Consider the following 13,992-nt stretch of genomic DNA (forward strand, 5'->3'; position numbering starts at 1 on the left):
GTGAAGGCTGGGAGCTGTGCAGGACGGGGCGGGGCTCTGCGGGTGGGCGGGGCCGCGGCGGGTGGGCGGGGCCGCGGCGGGTGGGCGGGGCCTAGGCTGCCCAGGGCCTTCCACCCTGCCTGGTGGACGCCTCGACCCCGGTGGGCAGGGTGGTGTGGTCAGGCCAGGCTGTGACCTGCCATCCGCGTGCTCCCCCGGCCCACCTGCAGCGTTAGGACTGGACGTCCATCTTGGTCCTCATCAGAAGCCTCAGCCTGAGGGCTGCCGAGGTCACCCCGACCCCCCTCCCACGTGTGTGGCCACGTCTCACCCCTCGAGCTCGGGAACGACCACCACACCCGTGGGCTTCAGGACGTCCAGAGCGGCCATGGCCCCTGCTGGGGACCCGGGAGAGGCTCAGGAGGCCGAGCGCCCCGGGGAGGCAGGCCTGCTGGGTTGCTAGGACACAGGCTTGGGGGGCCTGGAGAACTCTCCTGACTCGGTTTCCCCGGGCGTCTGTGCCTTCCCTGCCCTGTCTCCCCCCCCCCATTACCTCGATCAGGGTCCTCCCCCCCCCCCCAGCTGATTCTGACAATGGGTCTAGACCTGTGAAGACCTGGGCACCAGTGTCGAGGGGCCCAGTCCCAAGGAAAAGCCAGGGAACGCCCCCCCCCCCACGCCTTCTTGGACGACCCCACAGGAACCCGAGAGGAAGCCGGGCCTAGAATCAGGCTCTGCGCCTGCAGGTGCCCAGCTTCCAGGGAGGACGCGGGCCGTCCAGGGCTCCTCACACCTCTGGGCTCCTGGGGAGACAGTGGGGTGTCATTAAACCTGTTGGGAGCAGTGTGTGTGTGGGGGGGTTACAGTATTCCTTTCTCTCTCTGAAGAATAGATGCCATATAAACCCAGTAATTACCCCTTCCTGGCAGGTTCTCATGGTGCACAGTCTTGCTGATGGTTAAGCCAGATGCACACAAACAAGAATTTATAAGTACCTTGACTAACCCTTGACCTCATTTTAAGGTGCTGTGTGTAATCTCTACACTATGTAGAAGTGAAAACGCAGAAATAACCAAGGTGATTGGCTGTGTTACAAAAGAAGATCCCTATGTGGTAAGGGGAAAAAAAATCACTGTTTTTGGCAAGATTAGCGAGTATTTTTTTTTCCAAATCAGGTTTAGATGATATTTGGTATTTAGAGGGGTGACCAAGTGACTGTTGGGGTGTTAGGGCTTTGTGTCTCCCCACACTTCAGGATGCGAATGTGTTTGGAGATAGGTTTTTACGGAAGTAATCAAGTAAACATGAGGTTATTGAGGGGTTGTGAGGTTATGAGCTGTAATGTTAGTGGGAAAATTTGGATGCAGAGACAATTTTCCTTCCTGTTCTTCCTCCACACTGTGACATAGCCAAGCAGTTTTTCACCCGAGCAAAATCAGAGGGGCCAGCCTATCTCGGGTTTTCAGCATCCAGAACTGTGAGTGGCACAAACTTCTTTGCTTCATAAAGATCACAGCCTTAGGTATAATGATGTAGCAACAGAAAACAGACTGATCCATCAAGCTATAGTAAGTAAGAGAGGGGGATTATTGTCACCGAGGGAGGCAAACAGGCTGAAGGCACAATAGAGTCAGATTTAGACATTCTCCAGGGAGAAGGCATACTTGTAAGCAGAGGACTGGGGCATGACAGAAAACATTCAATCCACATTGCAATTCAATCCATCTTGTGATTTTTGGAGGGAAGAAATCAAATGGCTGCTTCGAATTACAAAATTAATATCCTGCTGATCTATTGTAATCTTAGAACAAAATGATCAGATTTACCTTCCTCAAAAGAAAGGCCATCTTTTAATGTCCAGTCATATATGATTTATATATATGTATGAGTATATTCTCTTTAGGTTTTTCCTTCCACAGGTTTTCTTCAATTAAATTTAATTCTCAATATTTTTACTGCATGGATTAAATGTGAAGTTTCTGTTGCAAATTACTGTTATTGTTATTCAACTTTCTACCTTACTTGTGGGAAGAAAGAATCTTGATATCCTTACCAAAGAAGGTAATGAACATTATAATTGAGTTTTTAGCATATTTTTTCAATTTTGAAACAGACATCTGCCCAGTATTGACAGAATGAATGGAAATGGTTCAGAGGACGGAGGAAGGAAGGGGAGCATCACAATTATGTACTGTTATACATTGTTTTCTGTGCCTGTGAAATAATATTCATCAGTGAAATGTCTTGTTAGGGGCAATAACATTTTAATAAAACATTAAGCTCAATGGGAAAATACCATTTTTGTTACATCTCAATTTTTGCTACTTCCCCAGTACTGGAATTGAATCCAAGACCTTGCTACAAATGAGATGAATGACCTACCATCTAAGTGGATGTGAATCACTTCTGTCAGGACTGGGCCTTGAACTTGGGGCCTGTCATTGTCTCCTAGCTCAAGGGTAGCTCTCTACCGTCTGAGCCACAGCTCTTCTTCTGGCTTTTGGATGATTAATTAGACTTTCCTGCCCTTCCCGGCTTTGAGTGATGATTTTCAGATCTCAGTCTTCTGAGTGATGGAAAAATGACTTAATAAACACTCACATTTTCCTATGGCAGCCATATCTTAGGGCTGCCCCTGCTACAAACCTCCTTGAATCATCTCCACTTCCTGTCCCCCTGCCCAAACATACCCTGAAGCTGTAGGCTGTGACAGAGATGACCTGTCAGTTGAGAGCCAAATCTTTTATGGCACGTCTCCCAAAATCAAATGCTATAAATAATCCTTTCCCTGTAACCCAAGATAAGATTCCATCTCAGGACAAACAGGGCCTTCCTCTCTTCTCCCCTCCCATGACTCACCACCCCAGACCCCTACTTGGCCTAACTGCGCTATCTCTCTCCCTCTCCCTCTCCCTCTCCCTCTCCCTCTCCCTCTCCCTCTCCCTCTCCCTCTCCCTCTCCCTCTCCCTCTCCCTCTCCCTCTCCCTCTCCCTCTCCCTCTCCCTCTCCCTCTCCCTCTCCCTCTCCCTCTCCCTCTCCCTCTCCCTCTCCTCTCTCTCTCTCTCTCTCTCTCTCTCTCTCTCTCTCTCTCTCTCCCTCCCTCCCTCCCTCTCCCTGCCTAATAAAAAGAGACTAAAATGATAAGAGAGCATATCATTGTCTCTCCAATCTGCCTGGAAGATTCTGGCATCCCTTTCAGGTTTTTACTCCAGAACAAGAAATACATTTCTGCCGGTTCTCTTTCTTCCCTTTCACTAGTTGTATACCCCAGGCTCAGTTTCCTCACATTGGTTCGGCCATCCCAGAGGCAATAAGGCATGCACACCCAGATCCACCCTAGTTTTCAGGGGGCATTCTATGTGAGTCCTTAGAAAACTCTGTAGAGGAACCATAAGTCTAATATTAGGAGAAACATAAATGCCATCAGCAAACCTCGTGATGCTGCCTTGACTGTCATTGTAATTAATCGAGACCAACTAATTGGTGATCTGATTAATTTTCTCATTAGCACCATGTTCTTCTGAATTAATTCCACCAGACTTCATTCATTGTATGGTATAAGATGCAGATGCGAAGAGAGTGGATTTATAGACTAATTTACTTAATTAGAAAATCTGGTTAGGATGCAGTTTCTTGTCCATGATCAATCATTCTGTGAGAAGAGGCTGGGTTTCAACATCATGATTTATTCGATTTATTCTTATTCAATGCAGCTGGCCTGTAATGATATGTAGTGTAAATGAAAATGAACATAGTTCATTAAATGAAATGAGCACAGTGCTTTCCCACTGCAGGGGCCAGCCACAGGTGTGTCATTGGACAGAGGTATCCCACATTTGGGGAGCACAGACCTCCATTTTCTGGTTTATAATAATGAAGGGTCAGCTGTGGAGATGGATTTTCTAAAATCACTGCACATCAGACAAGTCAATTTCAGTTGCTAGAACACCTGACTCCATCCCCTTCTCAAAATATATACACCAACCACAGCCCCTGCTGGCATGGCTAGTTTTCATTAACCACATACCCAGCTCCGGACCAAATCCTGTGTGCTGCTGAACCACTGATAATCTGCTCTCAGGATTGACTGAGGTCTGTGACCTGGTTTAATCTCATATGCCTTTCCCAATTGTGTGTGTGTGTGTGTGTGTGTGTGTGTGTGTGTGTGTGTGTGTGTGTGTGTGTGTGTATGCAAGTCTAGCATGCTACACTTAAGCCACACCTCCGCGTCTGGATTTTTTTTGGGGGGGTGGTTAATTGTAAATGAGAGTCTATGGACTTCCCTAACTGGGCTGGCTTTGCACTGCAATCTTCAAATAGCTAGGATTACAGATGGAAGCCACCAGCACTCAGCAGCCCAAACACTTTTAACAAACAATTATTAGCTGAGCCAATCAGAAGCCTTCTCCAGTAATTTATCCTGGACATCAAAGAAAGCTGAAGCTCAGGAAATGAATAAGTTTATACTGGAATATAGCTGGAATCTGTTAACCATGAGGCCCTAGGATCTATCTTTCTTGTTGTCAGTACTACATGACTCTCTAGTAAATTTTCATAAAAGTGGGCTTTCTTAGGATTTTATAAAATATTACAAGATTCCATCTCTTCATTTCCTCACACTCGTCTCATGATGAACCTCTTCACGCTGACCTAGCTGAGTGTCACTTCATTCAATCAGCAGGAGCAACTTGAATTACCAACAAGGTCAGTGCCAGTCTGTGAGCATGCAGGGAGCTTGGGTCATTCTCATGCTTAATGATAAGTTTTCAAAACTAAGCCATAAAAATCACCAATTATGGACCGGGAGTTTGGCCTAGTGGTTAAAGTGCTTGCCTAGCATGCACGAATGCCCAGGTTCGATTCCTCGGTACCACATACATAGCAAAAAGCCAGAAGTGGTGCTGAGGCTCAAGTGGTAGAGCTCTAGCCTTGAGAAAGTCCTAGGACAGTGCTCAGGCCCTGGGCTCAAGCCCAGGACTGGCAAAAAAAAACCCCACCAATTATGCTGACAGGAAATGTTTGTATGCCACTTGCAGTACAGGATTTAATCTAATGCTTTTTCTTTGCTTTGTGTGTGTGCAGGTCCTGGGATTTGAACTCAGGGGCTGGGCTATGTTCTTGGGCTTTTGTGCTCAAGGCTAGTACTCTACTTCTTGAACCTGTTCTACTTCTGGCTTTTTTATTTTCCTCATTAATTGGAAATGAGTCTCAGAGACTTTCCTGCCTGGGATGGTTTGGAACCCTGATCCTCAAATCTCAGCCTCCTGAGTAGCTAGGGTTTACAGGCATGAGCCATTGACACCCAGGTAATCTAATACCTTTTTAAAAATGTAAGTGCCAAATTGGCCTTGATTTTGATCACATAATACATGATTCCTTATGTTCAGAATAATGTTATTTTCCATAAAAAAACTAAGTATAATAGGTTGTTTTATCTCTTTTCTGAAGAGTTTTTTTTGCCATAATTCACTGATGAATATTTGTATGTATTCTGTCATCAATAGTAACAGTTTATACAGAAATTTAATATAGACAGTCTAGAACCAATAGATCTCTATGTGGAAATATTTGATGACATTTTTAATAAAAAATAATCTGTGCATGCATCATACATGTCATCTGTTTCCTCGAACATTTTCAGTTGATATTATATAATAAAAATGTATTCACATAGTTGGGTAGCCAACTAGCAGCATTATTGGCTCATAGGAATGTGAATTAAACATGTATTTACCTAGGTTTATTGAAATGTGGGAGCAGAAAAGTGTTACCAATGACACAGGAGAAATTTCAGCTTTTGCCATGAACTGAGGAGCAGACAAAATACAATGCAAGTATTGTCTGCGTGCTTATTCCAGTGATGAATTTCCAGTGAGATCTTAGCTTTTTATGAAAGGAGCAAGTATGTATATTCTTGAGTCATTTCATGTCCTCTCACCTAGAAAAACCAGTTGTATTTATTTTCAGCAGTGACATAAAATGGCAAAATCACTAGGTGGCTGCCTCGTGTTCTTTAGGATGTTTTTGGCAAGGATTTTGCCTTTGAGCAAATATGTCCTTTATGAGGCTTATTTATTTTTTACCCAAATTGCTTTCATGACAGCCATTCAGACTTACAGCCGTTTCAGACTGCTGGGCTGGCACTTTGAAAGGGATAAGTGAAACAAAGCAAATGTCACTGCAAATAAAGGGCAAGGAAAAGGTGGGTTTTTTAATGGCAGCCAGCATCTGCCATGCTTTATGACTTGATCTTGTCCCACAGGTAAATAAAACACCCAGGGCCTGTGCTCTGTGGTGGGAAGTCCTGGGTGTGGAATCTGGAAGGGGAAGTCTTGATTTTTGCCTTGGGTCATTCATTAATTCTCTCTCTCCATTTCTTTTCCCTCTACCACACTCCCTTCCACTCATGGGGTTTAGAGTTGCTTTTTTTACATCTCTGGGTCTCTGGATGCATTAGGTGGTTGAGAAATAAACAGATGAGTCCAGCCCCATCAACGGAAATTCATTTTTAAAATATTTTGGTGAATGGCCTCCGATATCTCCTATTTTTCCAATGTCTCCCATCCTGCAAAGTACCTTCTGCCAATGTGTGGTTTATAGTTCCATGTCTTTCTATGCAAATGTTTATAAAGGTATTCTTTCATTTAATAGCTTGATCAGAGACCTGTTCTTCACATTGTATGTCCTACTAGCATTTCTAGATTCTTCTACATCATAAATTTTAATGGAAGCAGAGCATTCTGTGTTGTAAAATCAAATATGTTCCCTTCTTTTCTTGCCCTCTCTTCCTGTTTTCCAGGCATTTTGGCATCTGTGGGATACTGAAATTCCTGTGAATAACAAGGGAAGGCTGAATTCCAGTATCTCACATTTTCCTCCTTAAAGCACAATAGAATTAGACTGTTTATGCATATTTATGAAACCACAACTCCACTGTTGACTCCTACAATAGTTCTATTCTCAGCAGAATAGACTCTACCGAGCCAAAACAATGGAAACACAATCCAAATCCTATTTTAATTTCTATAACTCCATGAACAACAGCAATGGCCCCCAGAAATATTTCTCTAAAATCTTCCCATGACAGAACTCTGCCATCTACTGTATGTGCATAGCCTCCCCAAGAGCCTGTCCTCTCCAAACAAAGCCAAAATGAGCCTCTCCACTCTCCACTTGAACACTTGTTGTATATTTACCTCTCATTTTTCTTCTGGAATTCCCACCATCTGTCCAGATATCAACCTAAATGGACAGAACCTTCTTGTAGTCTATAAACAGGATGTAGAATAGAGATGGAAATTGGAGTGGTCTTGGTCCCCTTTACATATACAAAAACAAGGTAATTATATATTAAGATTTTTAAAAATTGTGTTATATTTCTAGGGATGGGTACATTCCTGAACTTGCTCAGTTGGAGGTCAGGGTTCAAAAGAAAAGATGGAAGACATATTTTGGGGGAGATGCTTAGCTCAAGATCCTGAACTTGGGCCCCAAAGATGAAAATGCCCAGATGTCCTCTTTTGGCTCACGTCCTAAAGATGGTGGCCTGTGACCATGCTCAGCTTTCTCCAACAGATTAGCCTTCACACTTGCAAAGTGCATTAACATAGGAGTTTCCCCTGTGCCCACCTGTTCCCCTGTGCCCACCTGGCTGTCACAGCCCCTGGCAGCTGTGTGTGGGCTGCATTGTTCCACTGGATGCCCATTTCCATCTTCTAATGGGGGTTCTGGAGGGTCAGGTCAGAGCTTTGCCCGTGGACCATGCAGACGGCAATCCTTCATACATGACCAGTGTGGATTCTGGGGCCAGAGGCCTGAGTTTTATCATCAAAAGAAAGAAAGAAAATGAGAATGCTGAATAAGAAGGCTATTTATTCCAAACCAACACAAAATGTAACCCCACGAACAACCGACTCATCCCCAGGAGCTCTTCGAGCACCGACACGCTTCAAGGCATGCCTGCTCTTTAGAGGGATGGCACCAGTCTTTGATGGTCCAAGAAGAAGGTAGGTAGAATCATGAACTTACAACAGCTCATCTCTTCATGACGCGCCATGGCGCTTAGTCAGTGGATTTTAACAGTCTGGAAGCACAGCAAAGCCTCTTTGAAGAATCGTGGGTTTGCAGACTCCTTGTGGCTATCCCCACACTGTCGTGGGCTGAAGTCGGGGCCATGACTTGCCAAGTTGGGCTTTGGGATGGAAGGAAGCTGAATAAGCAAGGAAATAATTGTCCAGATGGAGAAATGATTAAGAAAGAAATGCTTGGTTATCAGAGTATTATTAGGCATCAGGAACTTGTCTCGAGTTTCCTTTTTCTATCCTCCAGATCCAACACAAAGTCTTCACGGGATATATAATATAAATATTTTCTAAACCCCAAACACAATGAACCTCTCCACAGATAACTAATGAAAATTAGTTAAACAAAGCAACACAATGACAACAACAACAATAAAATCAACCCACCCACGGTGTGACCTAAAGAAGATAGCAGGAAAGGAGAAAAAATCCCTATTTAAAAGAGCTTTCCCGGTGTCATTATGTGTATGTATATGCATATGTATATGTACATGTATACATACATAGGATTGTTCATGTGTCTAGTCGTATTATTTATTTATAATTACTAGTAATAATAATGATGTTGATTCAAAACCATTTCACTAGATCCAAATCTTCAAGAGGAATTCAAAGAAAACTCATACAAACAGTCCAATATTTAATCCTTGTATCAGCATTACTCTAATGAAATGGTTTTCTGTTAAGGGTGAGTAAGATTTTTTGTTTGTTTTTATTTTTAATTTTGAATATTTGTATTATCTTGGAGTAGTAAGGCAAAGGAATTGCCATTCAGCAAAGCAGTTTATGAACACAGTGCATCTTGCATCTTGATTAATGTCATCCCTTTCAACATTCTTCTTCTACCTCTCCACTCATCCCTTCCTTCACTTTTCTTAAGTGTTAGTTTATCTATTGCAATTTTTTTAGCCATTTAACAAAGCGTTTTACATATGCAAGGTTTCTTGCTCTGATTCATCCCTTCAGCATTTCCAGCCTTGCCAACCCACCGCTTCCTGACTGTTTTCAATTCTGTGGTCTAAACAAGGGCTTCTTCCTGCCTTCTCTCCCCTTCCCTCCTTCATTCTTTTCTCCTTTCTGCCCTTGACTCTACCTTCTCCTCTTGCGAGGACTCATTTCTTGTTCTTATTTTGTTGGGCTTTGACTTAGTCTTGCTGAAGAATGACATTATTTGCTCTCTCCATAGAGTCTATTACACTTCAGTGAACTCATTTGTAACTGCTTGCTTACCGCCCAGTGTGTGTAAGGACAGGCTTAGAGGTGCAGTCTGGGGCTCCACGAATGAGGGCAACCATGCAGCCTGTGTTTCTTTGGGTCTGGGTTTACTTCTCATCCCTGTATTTTTTTTTGCCAGTCCCGGGCTTGAGCTCAGGGCCTGAGCACTGTCCTTGGACTTTCTCAAGGCTAGAGCTCTACCACTTGAGCCTCAGCACCACTTCCGACTTTTTTCTATGTATGTGGCACCAAGGAATCGAACCCGGGTCTTTGTGCATGCTAGGCAAGCACACTACCACTAGGCCAAACTCCCGGCCCCTCGTTCCTGTATTTTTAAAACTGATTTTTGGAAGCCCATTGGTTGAACTTAGAACCTTACAGCCTGAGCATCTGTTCTTCAAGCCCTTTCTGCCTTAAGGATATTTGTCAGAATAAGTCTAGTGTGTCTGCCTGGTCTTGTCTCTGTCTCCATACGTGAGATTACAGTCATGTCTTACCACAGCTGGGCTGTGGTCACGACTAGCTTTTACTCATTTTTGCCTGGGGCTGGTCTCAGTCAGTGCTGTTCTTAGTTTCTACATCTGAGTACCTGGGATTACAGGCATGAGACATTGTGTCTGGGCTTTGTTATACTCTTTAATCAAGCCAACAGCATGTTTTTCTCTGTGTTAATAGTTGTTTGGACTCATTGAAACATTTTATTTCTTGCTTTCAATACTAAAACAATTTGTTGTGAGCAGGGGAGGTGAGTGAGATCGATGAGGTTGAATATGACCGACATACACGTATGAAAAATGTCATAATGAAAGCCATTATTTTTGTGAAATCAATATATGCTATTAGAATTCATAAAATTATCTAATATGTTGTCTACTTTGGCTTCATGACTATAAGTTAGTGTAGAGTGTCTAACTCCTAAGAAAGGTTGATCTTTTCTGTCCAAACTATTTTAACACTTGTTGCGAAGAATTTGATTTTCTCTCTTACTTGAATAGTGTACAGGGACCGGGAGTTTGGCCTAGTGGTTAAAGTGCTTGCCTAGCATGCATGAAGACCCGGGTTCGATTTCCCGGTACCACATACATAGAAAAAAGCCGGAAGTGGTGCTGAGGCTCAAGTGGTAGAGCTCTAGCCTTGAGAAAGTCCAAGGACAGTGCTCAGGCCCTGAGCTCAAGCCCAGGACTGGCAAAAAAAAAAAAAAAAAGAAATGTACTCTTTACCTGAGGTTATGCATTTGTAACTCCTTTGTACACCATCTTTATAACAACAATAAAATATTTAAAAAGTTTAAAAAAAATAGTGTACAGATTCCAGGGGACAGATGTGAGCCAGTATTCACATCACAGAAGAGGTCAGTCAATAACAAGGTCTGATTTTGAATTCCTTCCCACCAAAGACTTCTTTTCCAATGTACCAACTCTTTTATGAAACAGATGAGTCAAGAGGACTGGTTTGTGAGAAGTCAAGATTCCATAAACCAAATCTTATTTCTGAATTCACATTCAGAAAGGGAAATCGGCCTCTATTAGGAATTACTTTAACAATTCACTATAGACTGGGATGGTTTAGTATTTATGAAATTCTGTTAATTGTACTGTAAGGTGTGTTGAAGACTCATTTACTCGGAGAACATGGGCTCGTCGAATGCAGCATCTTAAATTACAGTGCTCAGCTAGTATTTTCCACAGGGAGAGCTCTCTTCAGTCCCATCTGCCTTAGCACTGTCAATCACCTCTGTGAATTAAAATGCGGGCTCTCTCCCACCTTCGAATGGGAGAAGAGCCCTGTGGTGGTTTTTGTTTTTGTTTTTTTTGTCATTCCTATAACAAATACTTTCTTGGGAGGAGAGTTCCCTATCTTTTCTGTCTTCCAGAAATGGCATCCCATTATACCATCCTCTTTTATTCCAAGCAAACTTTTTTGCTTAAGGAATGTCATCTTTCTTCTTTATATCAAATTCAGCTCGTCCCCAAATTCCTAATTGGGCATCTGCAACCTGCCATGTGGGCTGGTTTTTGTTTTGATAGTTGGCCAGTTTTGATCATTTAACCATGATGATGCTGTCATTGGAGACTGTTTTTGTACAATTTGGATTAAAAGAGTCAACCCGAAATGTTCTTTGTGGAGAAAGGGACTTGTTGACTTTTTGCCTGAGTTGGTACTGAGCTACGTATGATCTTATTTCTGTATCATGAATAGCTGAAACGACAAAAATAAGCCCTGGCACCAGGCCCCAACATGTGAGTCTTGTTCTCATAACATGCCAGAGACATACATCCCCCCTGTCTGTTGCATAGCAACTATTGGCAGGAATATTTCTTGTTTTTTTTATTTTTATAAATCTTTGTACTATATGTATTTGTTGTAAAGGTGATATACAGAGGGGTTACAGTTACCTAAGTATGTCAATGAGTGTATTTCTTTCTGAATGCTGTTACCCCCTTCCTCATTTTCTCCCCAAAGTAAGAACTCAACTATTTGGATCAGATTTAGTCCCAAGCAAATATTCACTCTTGATTAGATCAAGAATAACCTACCAGAAGCTCTTCCTGCCTATGTGACAACGTAAGAGCCATCAGAAAGCTAAATAAATGCTACATTTCCAATAGATGTCTTCCAAGAGAGAGATGTGCAGCTACGACTTGCAAGCCATCGTGATTTTCCATGTAATTTATCTGGTAGAGGAAAGAAGATGGTGAAGAGTTAGGGCACATTTGCTAGTGGAGGTAAAGGTGTCTACCAGATATAACAATTTACTGAATAACGTGGAGAGGGAGAGGATGTGAATATTAACAGATCTACGGCATGAAATACTAGAGCAGCAAGAAGAGTCATCCATCAGCTGGGTTGAGAAACAGCAGCCAGAGACTGTCCTCAGGCAGCGAGGCCACTACCTGTCCTTGCTGACTGAAATATCCTGGAGTCCGTGCCTCTCTTCACATCTTTGGTTCAATGCTCCACCCATCTGACCTAGCAAAGGAATCAGAAAGTAGCTGGGCGTCTGGGGTTGAAAACTTGCTGTCATGGCTGGAAAGGCAGGAAGTGTTCACTCTTGGCCTTGGTCCTTCTAAATTTTCTTAAGATGGACTATGTCAAAAACCAATTTCCAGCTGGTCCTTTCAAAACAAATGTGTTCTTCTTTTCATCTCGTCATCCCTATCTCTGAGAAACAGGAGCATGGAATTTTAAGCTCATTGTAAAATCTGTCTTTTTCCGTCTTCCAAGACCCATCCCAGCTCACAGGGCATTTTTTTTGTCCAGTGAAGCCCCAGTGAGGCACCAGGGAATGCATAAGTCTTCCCAGACCTGCGTGCTGTGTGTGTAATCTCCAGAAGAGCTCCTAGCCACAGGATCCCAGGCCAGGGACAGGGTTGGAGGTGGTGCCTTGCTACATAAAGTGAAAGGAAACAGACACAAGACTAAGAACAAGGCAGGTCACCCTGTCTACTCTTTTCATCCTGGTTTTACCAAGGTGAAAAAGAGAATCACGGGTCAAGAGTATAGGACTTGCTGTCCCTTAAATTCAGAGGACATTGCATCCAGGCCCAGCTCCAGCAGGAATCTAGTCCTCAGGATGCCTTGCCATCTTTCAGGCATGTTATCTCTGGCATGTACCTACAGTTGGCCACCGGGTGGCAGCAGAGATCCACCTGACAGTTGTCAACCTGTCTACCCTTGCAGGGAAAGGCCTCTGTGCCAACACAGAGGGAACAGATCCTTGAGGTGATGCTTCCTAAATTCTCTCGGGGCTGTAGAGCAGCTGGAGGAGATATCAGCTCAGCAGTCACGACTCAGAGTCGTCTCAAAAGCAAATTCATTAATTTCCAAGGTATCCTTCTATTTGGGGATTCCTCAGATAGGAGTCATTAGGACGGAAAGGAAGGGAGGCTTATCAGGGACAAAGTTCTGTGCTTTGCTGACACTGACGAAAAAGATCTAATAAGATTGCTTTCAGGATCAGCTCGTTTTCGAGTCATTTGCACTTTTAACATTTACACCGGGCGCTGCAGTGCTTAATTGTCTAATTGTGCAGCACTGGCTGAAAACCAGGTGTGGTTAAGAGGTTTCCCCAAATCGTCTCGAGTTGTCTGCAGCTGCAAACAGTGCTTCAGAGTCTCAGGTTCCACTGGGCCTGCAGGCAGCAAAATATTTCTTCACATCCGTGAAAAGTCCAGTCAACCCGATAGATGTCGTTCCTGATGTAATTCCCGCTTTAATGAGCTGAATATTACTCCCCTAGTTTCTTCTCAGGCAATGCCTTGTTTAGGGAACGGTTTGGCCACTGCATCTGGTGAAGCATTGCTGAGGGCTCTGGAGGCCTGTGGAAATCATTGCTTAAGAGGCACTGGGTTGTCTCAGCAGTGGATGCAGCAACAGGCATTTCTCATCGTTGAGGAGGCTGGAAGCCTAAGCTTTCAGCGCTGATAGATCCATTTCCTGCTTTGCAGTTGGTGGCCCTCTGACTGGATTCTCACCTGCCAGAGAAGGGAGGAGAGATGGAGGGAGGGAGGAAGAGAGGAAGGGAAGACGGGAAGAAGGGAAAGCGATGGGGGATTCTTAGAACACCAATTCCATCAAGAAGGCTTGTTCTCAAGGTTTCATCTACCTCTAATCACCTCCCAAAGGACCAGATTTCATCACAGGAACTCAGTAACGTAAGAATGGGGTGAAGAGGAAGTGGGAACGTAAGATTCAATCCAGAACCAAGGAAACGCTT

At 43.6% G+C, this 13,992-nt stretch overlaps 1 long non-coding RNA gene across 1 annotated transcript; it reads left to right on the forward strand.

The window, feature by feature from the left end:
* Positions 1–886: 886 nt before the first annotated feature.
* LOC150045862 (uncharacterized) lies at positions 887–2,192 on the forward strand. The gene is made up of 3 exons (XR_016532741.1): positions 887–1,092; positions 1,389–1,456; positions 2,093–2,192. It is a non-coding gene; the product is annotated as an uncharacterized LOC150045862 (long non-coding RNA).
* The last annotated feature ends 11,800 nt before the right edge of the window (positions 2,193–13,992 follow it).

This window comes from Megascapheus bottae, chromosome 26 (assembly GCF_031878675.1).
Source record: "Megascapheus bottae isolate mThoBot1 chromosome 26, mThoBot2.hap1, whole genome shotgun sequence".
Classification (NCBI taxonomy): Eukaryota; Metazoa; Chordata; class Mammalia; order Rodentia; family Geomyidae; genus Megascapheus; species Megascapheus bottae.